Source organism: Uranotaenia lowii, chromosome 2 (genome assembly GCF_029784155.1).
Source record: "Uranotaenia lowii strain MFRU-FL chromosome 2, ASM2978415v1, whole genome shotgun sequence".
Lineage (NCBI taxonomy): Eukaryota > Metazoa > Arthropoda > Insecta > Diptera > Culicidae > Uranotaenia > Uranotaenia lowii.
The window spans coordinates 246242400-246257970 of NC_073692.1; positions in this window are offsets into that span (position 1 = coordinate 246242400).

The window sequence follows — 15571 nt, forward strand, 5'->3', positions numbered from 1 at the left end:
CTATACCAGCACAGAAGGTGTGAAATTATTTTCTGACAATCACCAAATTAAAAAAATATATATATAATTGAGTTAAAAGTCTGAGCTAAAATGCATCAAAATGCAAATCCAAGATAAAATCTTGTTAAATCTCGATTCCATATACTGGAATATGATTGATTTGAAACACACGTTTGTTATTTTCAAAATGTATCCATCCAAACATTAAGTTTTATGATTTCAGCTAGTTGAATTTTTTGAAGTATTTTTTACCCTTAAATGTATGCAGCAATCTAATGCTTTTTCTTAAAAATAATTTGTGACATTTGCATTATGATATCACAAACATATCAAAAATAGAGCAAATTTAAAAGTCGATGCGTGATAGAAAAATTTGCTTTAGTTTTGCTGCTGCTGCTGTTAGTCTGCTCGGTTTATGGATATTGTCTTCTTGTAAACAACTACGGCAGTAAAATGTCAATGTATTATGAAATCACCTTCAGTTATGCAAACAAAAGTAGGATCAGTTTTGTTATCATGAAAGAATGTACATCAAAATTACTATCAGTTTGCAGTTGATAGCTTATTTTGGTATCATTTTACTGTCCATTTGTGCATCAAAGTCTGCTCGAGAGGCCTTCGGTTGACCGCATCTGATACCAAATTCAAACTCAAACTCAAGCATTTTATACGTTAAGCGCCTTAAGGTATGCAATGAATTTTAGTATGTTGAATTTTTTTCACAGTTTGGCAAAACCGAGCTTCAGTTCTTACACAAACGTACTCAAAAAACAAAACGTCTTTGGCAAAGTCACAATGGGGTGAATCTGGAAACATTATAGACAGTGCTCGGAAGCTTCCACATTCATAATAAATTAGGCTGAACAGATAAAGGTATTTTAGAATAAAAACATGGGTAAAGAAAACGTGAGGTCTAAAGAGAAAACAGGGTTAAAGTCCATACTTGAAGTCCTACTTTTGTAAAAAAAAAAACAAGTCTTAAAATTTCCGATGATCAAGTTTTCAACACCTTTCTCGACAAGGTAGGGTTTATGGGGTATAAAGTACAAAAACTGTCTTAAAACTATGATATAAAATTTGTAGAACCGCTCGGCGTGGGTATATAATAGATTCTGCACTAAAACCACTTTAGATCCAAAAAGCTCTATTTATAGCTCGTGAAGTGTGTTCTATCCTTAGAAGGTAAGCACGTCTTTTTTCAAAGATCCGACAGTTCCAATAAATTTAAACTAAGCTGGATAATCTCTCATTCATGGAAATGAGATCGGAGAAGAATTTTATGCTACATTATAGTTGCATGTTAACTGGATCCTATTATCGATTTAGTACCAATTTCGATGCTTGTAACAAGATTAGAATACGTCGGTAGGCATTTGATTTCATTTAATCCCTCTGTTAAGCTTACTAGCTAGAATTTCTCGTCTCTACCTTCAAAACGGTTGGCTGTAAACTTTCCAGTCGTCGGTTGTCCTTGGAGACTGGCATTCAATTATTCACATCCTGGTTCGCAACTAGCCACAAATTTATATGCTCACTTTTCCATAAATTTCACACTAAACAACACACATACGCACATAAAATGGTTGATTGTTCGACCGTATAATAGACTATCAAGAGCTTGCCAAAAAGGGACAGGTGGTTGAAGGTACAGGATTTATCACTCCACTGACTTTTCAGCATATCTACTAGGTAGTTTGGTATCATTCAGGGAACAGGGACTCGATTTAAATATTAACAACATCCGTGCACTACTGGATTGTGCAAAGTCGAGCGAAGCGTTCGTTCAATGCAAATGTTTCATCATTTATAGACTGAAAGCAGTCAAATTTTGATGATGAAATCTCTAAATAATTTGTACGACATTTTATGTGTTTTACAGGTGAAGCTAAACAGCATGAAATCATGGAGGCATTCAGTGACGTACAATTGGTACAATACCAATTTATAGTGGGTTTTGAAAATGCCAATCGTGCATTGTTTACGTATTTGAATTACCTATTCAAAACTGACCAGCTTTCGTCAAAAATATTCAAACTTACGTTTACGTTTTCGATGCACTTGTTTGGATTAATGAGCTCCACCTTGAGCATGTTCAACATTTTTTTCAGTATTAGATTCTTTCAAATGTTATCAATCCATCGTTGAATATTTGTTTCGGCTATCATGGTGCTTAAAAATTAAAATCATAGTGAACTCAAAACATCATTTGAAACCTACCTGGTTTCCCCCACAGCCACAAGGCATATTAAATTTAATGGACTCTAGGTCTTTGTCGGTATGATGCAAGCAACTGGAGTAGAAAATTCCTCTGCGGTTGTGGATTTGTTTCTCTGACCGAGAATGCTGGGAATGCTTGGGAAGGAGAAGTCAACTCTCGGTATAAACCTGGCGTAGGAAAATGTCCTTACCTACACACCAAGAGCAGGAGCACAACGACGATGACGATGATGATGATGACAAATCCTGCGGCATAGATTAACAGATGTGAGTTGGGAAGTTGGGAGACTGTCGATGGGACTATGGGGAGTTAAGTATAAGACGAATGATGGTTTAATCTCCTGTGACGTAGGATGCTTGGGCCTAGAAACAACAACATTAAAATAACTTGATAATATCCTTCCATCAATATGAAGTAGAGCAACGGGTTCGAGCGGATTAAAAGCACATAAAGCTTTGAAAGTATTTTAAATTGAGTCTATTAACAATTGATCCCTTTCCACATACAAAAAAACAGATTAATTTTTTATTCTTTATTGATTTGCAGGAAAGGTATTATTATATCGAGTAAGATATCCCTAAAGGGGGACGATCATCATACGACGAAGCCAAAAGCTTTCGTCCTATTAGTCTAAGTTCATTTCTATTAAAAGCACTTGAACGTTTAATTGATCATCATATCAGGCAAGAATGCCTTGTCCAACATCCGCTTAATGCGACACAACATGCATATCAAACAGGAAAATCAACATTAACTCTTCTGCACAACGTAGTACATAATATTGAAAATAGTTTTTCACAGAAAGAATCATGTCTAGGAGCATTTCTAGACATAGAAGGAGCATTTGATAATGTCTCGTTTACATCAATAATGGATGCGGCACTACTTCATGGAGTGCCTAGTGTTATAATTAACTGGATTAGCGCAATGCTAAGTAACAGGAATCTTCATTCGTCTTTAAGACAGGCTTCAATAACAAAAGTTAGCACACGTGGTTGCCCACAGGGAGGTGTACTATCACCTCTTTTGTGGAACCTAGTTGCAGACGGCTTGTTGAGAAAACTCAATGACCGCGGAATACCAACCTATGGATTCGCAGATGATTATCTTCTGCTGGTAAGAGGTTTGTGCATAAGCACATTATTTGATATAATGCAACAAGCTCTGCGCTCTGTTGAACGATGGTGTTCTCATGTAGAACTTTCAGTTAATCCTCTAAAAACTAATATTGTTTTATTTACTAAAAAACGTATCACCCGCGGGGTGCGCCCTCTGCTGTTTTATGGTTCCGAAATCACCGTGTCTAATCAAGTTAAATATTTGGGTGTCATTCTTGACTCCAAATTAAACTGGTCTGATCACATCGAATTCAGAATCAAAAAAGCATGCATGGCCTTCGGACAATGCCGACGTGCAATCGGAAAAAACTGGGGACTCAAACCTAAACATATTCACTGGATTTATTCCACAATAGTAAGACCAATTCTGGCCTATGGGTGTCTAGTGTGGTGGCAGAAAGGAGAAGTTGCAACAGTTCGGACTAAACTAAATCACCTTCAAAGAATGTGTCTTTTGGGGATGTCCGGATCGTTCACTACAACTCCTAATGCAGCACTAGAGGCTCTGTTTTCTATCAAACCTCTACACTTGTTCCTAAAACAGGAAGCCTTCTCATGTGCTTTTCGTCTACAGACAGTTGGTCTCTGGCTGTCAGGAAATATCGAAAGATCATCGAGTCATACAAATGTGTGGCCTGAATTAGTTAGATTAAACAAGTTTAATCTAGCGCCAAACGATTTAACACTCTCGAGTAGTTTTCCCTACATGGGGTTTAAAGTCAAATTTCCTTCTCCTCAAGAATGGTTATCAGGTTTCGTAGAGGACCAAATGTCCTCTCATATTGTATTCTATACTGACGGTTCATTATCAAACGGCCGTGCAGGTGCAGGAATTTACTGTCCCGAGTTGAACATAGAATATGCTCAACCTCTAGGAAAATATTGTACAGTCTTTCAGGCTGAGCTATATGCTATTATGTATGGAGTGCAAATTGCACTTCAAAAGAAGATTATGTTCAGAACAATTTATTTCTGTTCAGATAGCCAAGCAGCTATCAAATCACTCAGTGCTTCCAGTTCTAGATCAAAACTGGTAATCGCATGCCGGAAAGCAATCGAAGAACTTGCTGAAGGCAATGGATTAAACCTTCTATGGGTACCCGGACATAAGGGAATTTTAAGAAACGAATGCGCCGACGAACTCGCTAGAGCTGGGTCGGAAAAGGAATTTTACGGACCAGAGCCGGCTGTCCCAATATCACCATGTTGGTTCAGAAACCAAATTCAAACTTGGTCCTCTAACCAGCATGAACGATACTGGGAAGAGTTGGACACTTGTCGTCAAACTAAATTATTTTTAGAAAAACCATCTCCAATCATATCGAGGTACTTATTAACTTTAAATAAATCTCATTGCAGCATCTTGATCAGAGCACTCTCCGATCATTGTAAACTCAACTATCACATGCACAACATTCAGCGTGCTGAATCTCCAGTATGTGGTAGTTGTGAATCAGATGTGGAAGATCCCTTCCATCTTATATGTAACTGTCCCTCATTTGCCAGACTACGTTTTCGTACTCTGGGATCTTACGCTTTAAGCGAATCTGAGTTTAAGAAATTAAACTTAAAAAACATTCTATCATTCCTTACCGAATGTAGAAAAGAGCTTTAATGCTAATAATCCCTAGTGGAAAGGCTTTATGCCATCTTAAATAGATTGAATTTATTTCTTCCTTTTATAGGTTTTTCAGGTTTCTCAGGTAAATGATGAAATCTTGGATAAAAAAAAAGGCTAGGCACAATTTTCCCGTATGTTTGGATAACGTGCCGCTATTAAGCCTACCCCCATTCTGATACCTGATACCTGAGAGCAACGGGTTCGAGCGGATTAAAAGCACATAAAGCTTTGAAAGTATTTTAAATTGAGTCTATTAACAATTGATCCCTTTCCACATACAAAAAAAACAGATTAATTTTTTATTCTTTATTGATTTGCAGGAAAGGTATTATTATATCGAGTAAGATATAACAATTACGCATTTTCAAGAATGAGTTTTAGCAGATGAAGATAATTCAACGCTTGAATAACACGAATCAATTGAAACCGTAATATGCACGATCTTCCTACAGGATATCATATTCATCCTTTAAAATAAATTCAAGAATGTCCGACTCCAAACGATTTTTAACATATAAGGGATAATGTTATAGTTTTCAGTCGTATTTCTGCCAAAAAAATATATTTCTTTAATGCTGTATAACAGACTTAAGCTATACCTACTATCACAAATACAAAGTTTTTCACTTGGCGGATGTTATGTTTAGTTCAATTTTTTCATCTTTTCTGACGTCCATACTCGAAGAAGCTTCCAAGATAATGCATAAATCCAGGGGTCAAAACAATTCGAAAAGAACTCTCACTTCCTATGATTCCAGCAAAATTGGGATTTAAATTCTTCAAATACCTGATCGGAATTAAGGTTTTCAATCAGAATGAAATACGAAATTATGATCGATACATAAAGCTTAGTTCTTTTAGAAATGGGACAGTTACGAATGCTTGTATCTCAAAAACCATTCATTTGAACCAAATACTTTCTATGAAGAAAAAGAAGGTAATGTTATGATCTTTCATGAAAAAATTTGAAAAAAAATATTTACCGTTTTTTGTTAAAGAAATTTCTACTTTATTCTTGGTATCTCCCATTGGCCGGCGCACACTTTTTTTAGTCATGGTATTGATCAGTTTCTCCAACTTATACTTCGTAAAATCTATATTTTAGGTGGCTTCACCCTCTTTCTTCAATTTCTGATACTTTTTGGTTCAATACTTCTCTGGAAACTGGAAACTGGAACCATTTTAGTGGATACAGTTGTTTCGAAATGAACAAATTTGATTATTTTTGACCACATTTTTGAACGTTTTTTTTCGATACCGGTTTCACAGCTTAAGAGCTTTGGAACCATCAAAAAATGGTTGTTTGAGGTTGGATTTCAATGAGTCATCACTACGCAACACTTTCAGTTAATCGCAGAAAATTGTTTTGGACATTTCAGCGATCTACCCTTAGTTTTTCGTTTATTGAAAATTAAAAATGCTGGTATGAGACTTGACTTCTTTGATGATCCTTAACCGTTGTTGCCGATCATTTGCTTCACTTCAATGCTTGATTTGAACTTTGTGGACATTTTTGACAGTGTTTGCATGCTTATCCACCACAAAAGCTCAGTAATTCTTTGAATAATCGACGGTTTTGTCAGCTATCAATTTGATAATGACGAATTTTATAGGAAACTGTGCAAAATTATTTTTTTCTTTTTCTCTTGCATCGTACATATCTAAAAAACGCGTAAATTTTAAATTTTGAAAAAAATAGGTCAAATAGTACTTTTTACAGGCAACAAAATGCTGTCAAAATTTTTAATATCCAATAACTAGTTAACGAGCTATTGGCAAATGAAAGTGTCCCATTTCTAAAAGGACTAAGCTTTATATGGCCAAATCAACACTTAAACAGATTTAGCATTCTCCAGTTAGTGGATCAAAAACCTGCGAAACTGTCTTTACGCCAGCTCACGAAAAAGTTAGCGCGAAAATGAAATCGATTACCGAAATCCGGGGTAAAATTGATCACTTTTCCAATATGTTTCGATTATTTTTTTTTTCTGTTAAGGTTTGTGTGGCATGTTTCATATTTTTAAAACAAGTTTTCTTGATCATAAAGTAAACAAATAACATTCTGAATTTCTGTGTATGTTGATTTAGAGTTCTTCGCGGTCCAAAAAAAAAAAAACAACATTGTGGTCCTTAATATAATAATGGCGAACAACAATTAAAATCGAAAGATGGACAATGATGCTGCATAAATTAAAAGGCTTAATCTTTAGACTTAAAAAAAAAAATCATAAAAAGCAATCGGCTAGTGAAGAAAAAGTTTTTTATGAAAAACCAGTACTTTTTGTTCCTCCTTAACAAAATATCTTGAAATTCTATTCACGTTTGAAACTCCAGCAACCTCTCCCCATGGTCAGATCTATCTGAAATTTGGCATGTGATCTTCGAATAAGCTAAGAATCAATTTTTGACTTGGAGCAAGTGAGATTTATCATGTTTAATTCTTCCTACACCATGATTAGAACACTGCGATTCGTTAAATTATACAAAAATGCGAAAATTACTGTTATGGTAAAATAACCATAACTTCTTCAAATTTCAACCGATTTTGATAAATAATCACATGAAATCTTTGAGCAAATAGAAAATCAGATTTTTTAAATGTTACCATCAAATCTGAAACTTTCGCTGAAACAAATTTTTTTCTAAAAATATGCATTTTTATAATTTTTTATATCATAAAGTCACTAATATCAACAATACTCTTGATCATACGTAAAAATGAAGTTCAGGTGATCGATAGCAAAATTATTCACCTCTAATATGCAAAAAAGATATTTAAAATTAATGTTACACACTCCGAGATATTTGAATCTAAGTTCAAATACTTTTATTATTTTTACGAAACTTCATATTTGGACCATAGCTCAAAAACTGTTCTACTAAGATTTTTTTGAATTTCATTTTCGGATTGAGCCGCCCAATTTTACATTAAAAATTATTTTATGAAATGAATTTGCGGCTTTATCGGTGAGGGTTAAAGAGTTGAAATGAAAGACGGATAGAAGATCAGAAGAAAATTCTAAGGTGGTGAAAAGAGCGAAGAGCATTTGAAATAGAAGCTTGACCATATACTAAATTCTTTGTCCCACACCAATTAACTGTATTGAAGAAGTAGTACCCAATAGAGAAGGCACTACGTTTTTCGATACAGTTAATTATGGATGGTTCGACCGCCATGTGAGTGTGCACATGTGCCGAACGGACAGAAAATTTAGCATGTGGTTGCTCTGTTAAGTCTTCTATTGTGCGATATCGTTCCATCGATGGCTAGGTAGATTTCTTATTTTCGTTTTGTGCGGATGTTCCAACTGGATTGAGTTGTCGCATACGGTCAACGGTCAGAAATCTTGGCCTAACTATTTTCGATTATCGGAACGATGTTTTGTAATTGATTTTTATAGCCGAATTATTTTTTTTTTATTATTTAAGAGGAGAAATCACCGTGAATTTGTTTTATGAAATGAATTTGCGGCTTTATCGGTGAGGGTTAAAGAGTTGAAATGAAAGACGGATAGAAGATCAGAAGAAAATTCTAAGGTGGTGAAAAGAGCGAAGAGCATTTGAAATAGAAGCTTGACCATATACTAAATTCTTTGTCCCACACCAATTAACTGTATTGAAGAAGTAGTACCCAATAGAGAAGGCACTACGTTTTTCGATACAGTTAATTATGGATGGTTCGACCGCCATGTGAGTGTGCACATGTGCCGAACGGACAGAAAATTTAGCATGTGGTTGCTCTGTTAAGTCTTCTATTGTGCGATATCGTTCCATCGATGGCTAGGTAGATTTCTTATATTCGTTTTGTGCGGATGTTCCAACTGGATTGAGTTGTCGCATACGGTCAACGGTCAGAAATCTTGGCCTAACTATTTTCGATTATCGGAACGATGTTTTGTAATTGATTTTTATAGCCGAATTATTTTTTTTTATTATTTAAGAGGAGAAATCACCGTGAATTTGTTTTATGAAATGAATTTGCGGCTTTATCGGTGAGGGTTAAAGAGTTGAAATGAAAGACGGATAGAAGATCAGAAGAAAATTCTAAGGTGGTGAAAAGAGCGAAGAGCATTTAAAATAGAAGCTTGACCATATACTAAATTCTTTGTCCCACACCAATTAACTGTATTGAAGAAGTAGTACCCAATAGAGAAGGCACTACGTTTTTCGATACAGTTAATTATGGATGGTTCGACCGCCATGTGAGTGTGCACATGTGCCGAACGGACAGAAAATTTAGCATGTGGTTGCTCTGTTAAGTCTTCTATTGTGCGATATCGTTCCATCGATGGCTAGGTAGATTTCTTATTTTCGTTTTGTGCGGATGTTCCAACTGGATTGAGTTGTCGCATACGGTCAACGGTCAGAAATCTTGGCCTAACTATTTTCGATTATCGGAACGATGTTTTGTAATTGATTTTTATAGCCGAATTATTTTTTTTTTATTATTTAAGAGGAGAAATCACCGTGAATTTGTTTTATGAAATGAATTTGCGGCTTTATCGGTGAGGGTTAAAGAGTTGAAATGAAAGACGGATAGAAGATCAGAAGAAAATTCTAAGGTGGTGAAAAGAGCGAAGAGCATTTGAAATAGAAGCTTGACCATATATGGGAGAGTGGGGAATCATGGGCCACTTTTTTTCGTTGTTCCATAACTTCTTTATTATTAAAGATAAAATGAAAATAAAAAATGATATGGTTTTCTACATTTTCAAGGTACCATATGGTATTTTTTTAAATTTTTAATAATTTATTTTTCCCAAATTCTGACTGTTTAAAAAAAAGCAATATTTTTTGGATTTTAAAAAATGGTGGGGAATCGTGGGCCACCAAATTAAAATTGACCAAATAACATGCAAAGTTTATGAGTTGACCCAAAACTGTGATTTTCTAATCCATTTCGTTATTTTAAAGCAATTTCAGATGATGAAATAAAAAAGAGAGCTGTGTATGATCGCATACATTCCAAAATCTGGCTCGCGAACGTTTTGGCAAAATTTCTTATAAAGGATGGACAAAATATTTTTCATAACTCTTCATTTTGCATAAGAAAACTTTACAGATAGGAAAAACGTATTTTAAGTTCTAAATGAGTATAAAAACATAAAAATATAGGTAATTCAAGATGTGTGGCCCACGATTCCCCACAAGCTATAATTAACAAATTGGTTGCGTTTGTGTGACTTATTTATGTTTCATCAAAAATGTCTTTTTCACGTGAAAGATCATGACAAAACTAAGATCATACGCGTATGAGCATATTTTTGTTTTGCACTTTAGGTTCCCCATCGATGAAATTAGCGGGTGTTTTTTGAATTATGTAAGTAAATTTTTCTAACTTTTTTTAGCTTGATAAATAAAAGAAGCATATGATGCGTATTTCAGTCAACAACATATAGGAATATATGCTCACGCAAAGCGACGACAATGACATTTGGTTCGAGATTTTCAACTCAACACACGTCTGAGATATTAAAAGTGGCCCACGTTTCCCCATGGCCCACGATACCCCACTCTCCCCTACTAAATTCTTTGTCCCACACCAATTAACTGTATTGAAGAAGTAGTACCCAATAGAGAAGGCACTACGTTTTTCGATACAGTTAATTATGGATGGTTCGACCGCCATGTGAGTGTGCACATGTGCCGAACGGACAGAAAATTTAGCATGTGGTTGCTCTGTTAAGTCTTCTATTGTGCGATATCGTTCCATCGATGGCTAGGTAGATTTCTTATTTTCGTTTTGTGCGGATGTTCCAACTGGATTGAGTTGTCGCATACGGTCAACGGTCAGAAATCTTGGCCTAACTATTTTCGATTATCGGAACGATGTTTTGTAATTGATTTTTATAGCCGAATTATTTTTTTTTTATTATTTAAGAGGAGAAATCACCGTGAATTTGTTTTATGAAATGAATTTGCGGCTTTATCGGTGAGGGTTAAAGAGTTGAAATGAAAGACGGATAGAAGATCAGAAGAAAATTCTAAGGTGGTGAAAAGAGCGAAGAGCATTTGAAATAGAAGCTTGACCATATACTAAATTCTTTGTCCCACACCAATTAACTGTATTGAAGAAGTAGTACCCAATAGAGAAGGCACTACGTTTTTCGATACAGTTAATTATGGATGGTTCGACCGCCATGTGAGTGTGCACATGTGCCGAACGGACAGAAAATTTAGCATGTGGTTGCTCTGTTAAGTCTTCTATTGTGCGATATCGTTCCATCGATGGCTAGGTAGATTTCTTATTTTCGTTTTGTGCGGATGTTCCAACTGGATTGAGTTGTCGCATACGGTCAACGGTCAGAAATCTTGGCCTAACTATTTTCGATTATCGGAACGATGTTTTGTAATTGATTTTTATAGCCGAATTATTTTTTTTTATTATTTAAGAGGAGAAATCACCGTGAATTTGTTTTATGAAATGAATTTGCGGCTTTATCGGTGAGGGTTAAAGAGTTGAAATGAAAGACGGATAGAAGATCAGAAGAAAATTCTAAGGTGGTGAAAAGAGCGAAGAGCATTTGAAATAGAAGCTTGACCATATACTAAATTCTTTGTCCCACACCAATTAACTGTATTGAAGAAGTAGTACCCAATAGAGAAGGCACTACGTTTTTCGATACAGTTAATTATGGATGGTTCGACCGCCATGTGAGTGTGCACATAAGCTTCTATTTCAAATGCTCTTCGCTCTTTTCACCACCTTAGAATTTTCTTCTGATCTTCTATCCGTCTTTCATTTCAACTCTTTAACCCTCACCGATAAAGCCGCAAATTCATTTCATAAAACAAATTCACGGTGATTTCTCCTCTTAAATAATAAAAAAAAAATAATTCGGCTATAAAAATCAATTACAAAACATCGTTCCGATAATCGAAAATAGTTAGGCCAAGATTTCTGACCGTTGACCGTATGCGACAACTCAATCCAGTTGGAACATCCGCACAAAACGAAAATAAGAAATCTACCTAGCCATCGATGGAACGATATCGCACAATAGAAGACTTAACAGAGCAACCACATGCTAAATTTTCTGTCCGTTCGGCACATGTGCACACTCACATGGCGGTCGAACCATCCATAATTAACTGTATCGAAAAACGTAGTGCCTTCTCTATTGGGTACTACTTCTTCAATACAGTTAATTGGTGTGGGACAAAGAATTTAGTATATGGTCAAGCTTCTATTTCAAATGCTCTTCGCTCTTTTCACCACCTTAGAATTTTCTTCTGATCTTCTATCCGTCTTTCATTTCAACTCTTTAACCCTCACCGATAAAGCCGCAAATTCATTTCATAAAACAAATTCACGGTGATTTCTCCTCTTAAATTAAAAATTATGGTCGGTCAATAAAGTTTACGATTTTTTCTAAATTTTGTAAACTAGTGTAACATATTAACTACAAATACAAATGAAATTTCGCCTTCATTCAATTCCTTAGGTCCTCTCACTATTCCCTTTTTATTTTTTCCTTCAAACTTTACCGTTTGATAAGGCGTCGCACACATATTACGTAACGCATGTAGAGGAGGGAGGGGGGTTGAGTCTGCGTTACTTGCTGTTACATAGGGGGGAGGGGGGGGGTACTTGGTTCAGTTACGTAACAAATTAATGGGAAAAAAAACATAAAGAAAAGAATTGTAATTTTGTTTTTTTGACGAGTAAATCTACGCATCCCTTGTTCGAAAGCGTCAATGGTGGTTAAGTCGGTGCCTTCAGGGAAACACTGTTCATCAACAGCTTTTTCCTATGGACTGGATTTCAACAGGGTGTATGAACTACCAGAGTTCGATGAGATCATGCGTTATCAAGGAGAGATCAAGCCCATTGTTATTATTACCGTTGACGGGGGCTCAGATGAGAACCCCCGTTACTTTGTGTACTTTTACTTTTAATTTCAAAATTGAATATGGGAGGGGGGGGGTATTTAGCGTTACGTAACTATAGACGGGGGGTTCTATCAAACGTTACTTATTGTTACATAGGGGGGAGAGGGGGTCTAAATTCTAGATTTTTTGCGTTACGTAATTTGTGTACGACGCCTAAGGTTTATGGCCTTTTGTTCTAGATTGGCTTACTCTTGCAAAATGTCCTTATTTTTGACTATACAAAATTTACATCAAATACAACAAAAACTACACCACAACTATACATTAACTAAGGAAAAAAGTTGAACTCTCACATACAGCAACTTGCTGCTTCTAAACGCTTTGATTTCATCAGAAAGGGAGATTGTTCGCGAGCCTTCGAAAAAAATAGATCCAGATTTTGAAATAAGATTTTTACAAAAATTTGAATGTTTCAAAAACAAACCAAGTTTTCCTTCTTTCGTTCATGAACCGAACAAGAGCCGTTTATCAATTTCATTGCATCAGGGGGCTGACGTTTAGCTAGCTTGTTTAGCTAATAATCCAGAGAACTAGGAGTCGAATCCCACCGCTTCCAATCTTGGTTGAGGAAATATTGTAAGTCCATGGACGTTAAAAAGGACACAGAGAAACGAAAAATGGAATTGTATATTCCACATAGAATAAAAGAATGCAAAATATTTTTACGGCGTTTAAAAGATTGTTAACTCTACGGAGTATCAAGGATAAGACAGTTCAGAGTCCGTGCTAAAAGTACCATCGGCGAGAAGATTAAAAATACGAAAAAGTGCTTCAGACCATTTAAGAAAGATTTTGGAACTTTGAAATAATAAACTGTTGGTTCTCAACAAAATTGGTCACCTTAAGCTGAAAACCACGTTAGCCCCCTTCAACCGTTTGTGCGTTATGTATGTAATAAGTGTTGCCAGTTTGATCTTTTACTGTAAAAATGTTGCAGTTTTTCGCGGGAAAAACTGTAATTATGAGTTGAATACAAATAAATGATCTCTTCCGTTCTAGTCGATTACAAGACAAGTTGATTTTTCATTTCGTCCGTAATGGTCTGCCCAAACATAAACTTTTCTACCAAAAAAAAAACAATGAAATATTTCGATATAGATTACTGCATTTTGTGTTTTCAAAGATATATTGGCTTGAATTTCGATTGAAAACGGAATAATTGAACTGACAAATCGACGATGAAAATTCACATGGAAATCTCTATATTAACACTCAATATCTACCGTCAAACGGGGCACCATGGAACAGCAAAGTTAGATGCAAAATATGTATACCACAACACTTATTCAATTTTAATTTCAGTAAAATGTAATGAAGTGATCATTTTCTGATAAAAAAAAGATCGTGACATAGTTACTCACATCGTGAGATAGATTTTTAAAGTTTATGATTGTTATAATAAAATTGAAAAAATGGATGTACAAATTTTTTATGTCTCAAACAACTTTACCAAGAATGACGGTTTGGCTTGATTATATCACCTGCAACCATCATATTGTTTCAATTATTCTATACCAGCACTGTTGGTGTAAAAATATTTTTCGGAAAATTACCAATATTTTTATAGTTCAATTACCAGTGGGCTAAGACTTATCAAAATTAAAATCAATAATTCACCTTTAAAATTTCGTTTCTATATGATGTTTTACATCACCCGTATGTTAATTTCAAAATTTAATCCATCCAAACAATAATTTTTATGATTTCAGCTATCAGCATTTTTTGTAGTATTTTTTTACTCCTGAATGTATGCAGCAGCATTACGCTTTTTCTTTAAGAACATTTTTGACAGAATTTGAAATGAAACGCACGTTTTATTTTACTGATTTCACTGATAATTGGGAAATTGCCAAAAACTGTATATTTCACCCTATACACGTACATAGTGAACAATTACAACAAAAGTGACTTTAGTCGCTATGTTTACTTTAATTTGAATAAAATAAATGAGAAATAATTGTGAAATAATGAGTTTATTTTGCTCCAAATCCAAATCAAGCACTTTTTTGCAGGTTATATTTAAGTACACCAGGAATAAATTAGTGAAGGCAAATCTTTTTTGCCTATTCACCACCGGATGGTTCAAAAGTTGTTTCACCGGATGTTCCACGGGTTTCTTACTTTATTATTTCGGGTCATTTTTCTCTGCAATGTTTTTATGTCATATTTTTTTCTAAATCTCCCGCTCATTAGCTGAAACCCAGCCTCCAAAACGTAGGATTCGTGATAACATACACAAGAATAGCGATAAAGATATGAATGAGCGGCAAATTATCGCATTAAGGTTTCCCCAGATTTTTCCCCCCCATTTCTTCCTACCTCCCTCAATTGTTATATCGCCATGATTCATCTCGGGCGTTTATTGTTGAGCACCCCACATTATCTCAGATTTATGGTCTACTTGTAGTACATCATCTCATCGTATCCTTGCACAAACGTTCGTACAAAGTCGCATCACTTGGCGATAAGGGCCCGTTGTCGGTGCTTTGTCGTCGGTAGTCAAAGGTTGAGTTGTCTCGTCGTATTTTTTTTTTCCATCTGCGACACCAGTCACCCCCATACCTGTCGCAGGATTTTTTTTTTTTGCATAGGTACTTATGCTCAGCAAGAATGGTAAATGGTGTGAAGTGAATCGTGAAAACCCGGGATCACTTTAGAGGCAGTTGAGCGACGTTTGGTTTTGAAATATTTACTCCCAGGTGATTTACCACCTCCGGAAGA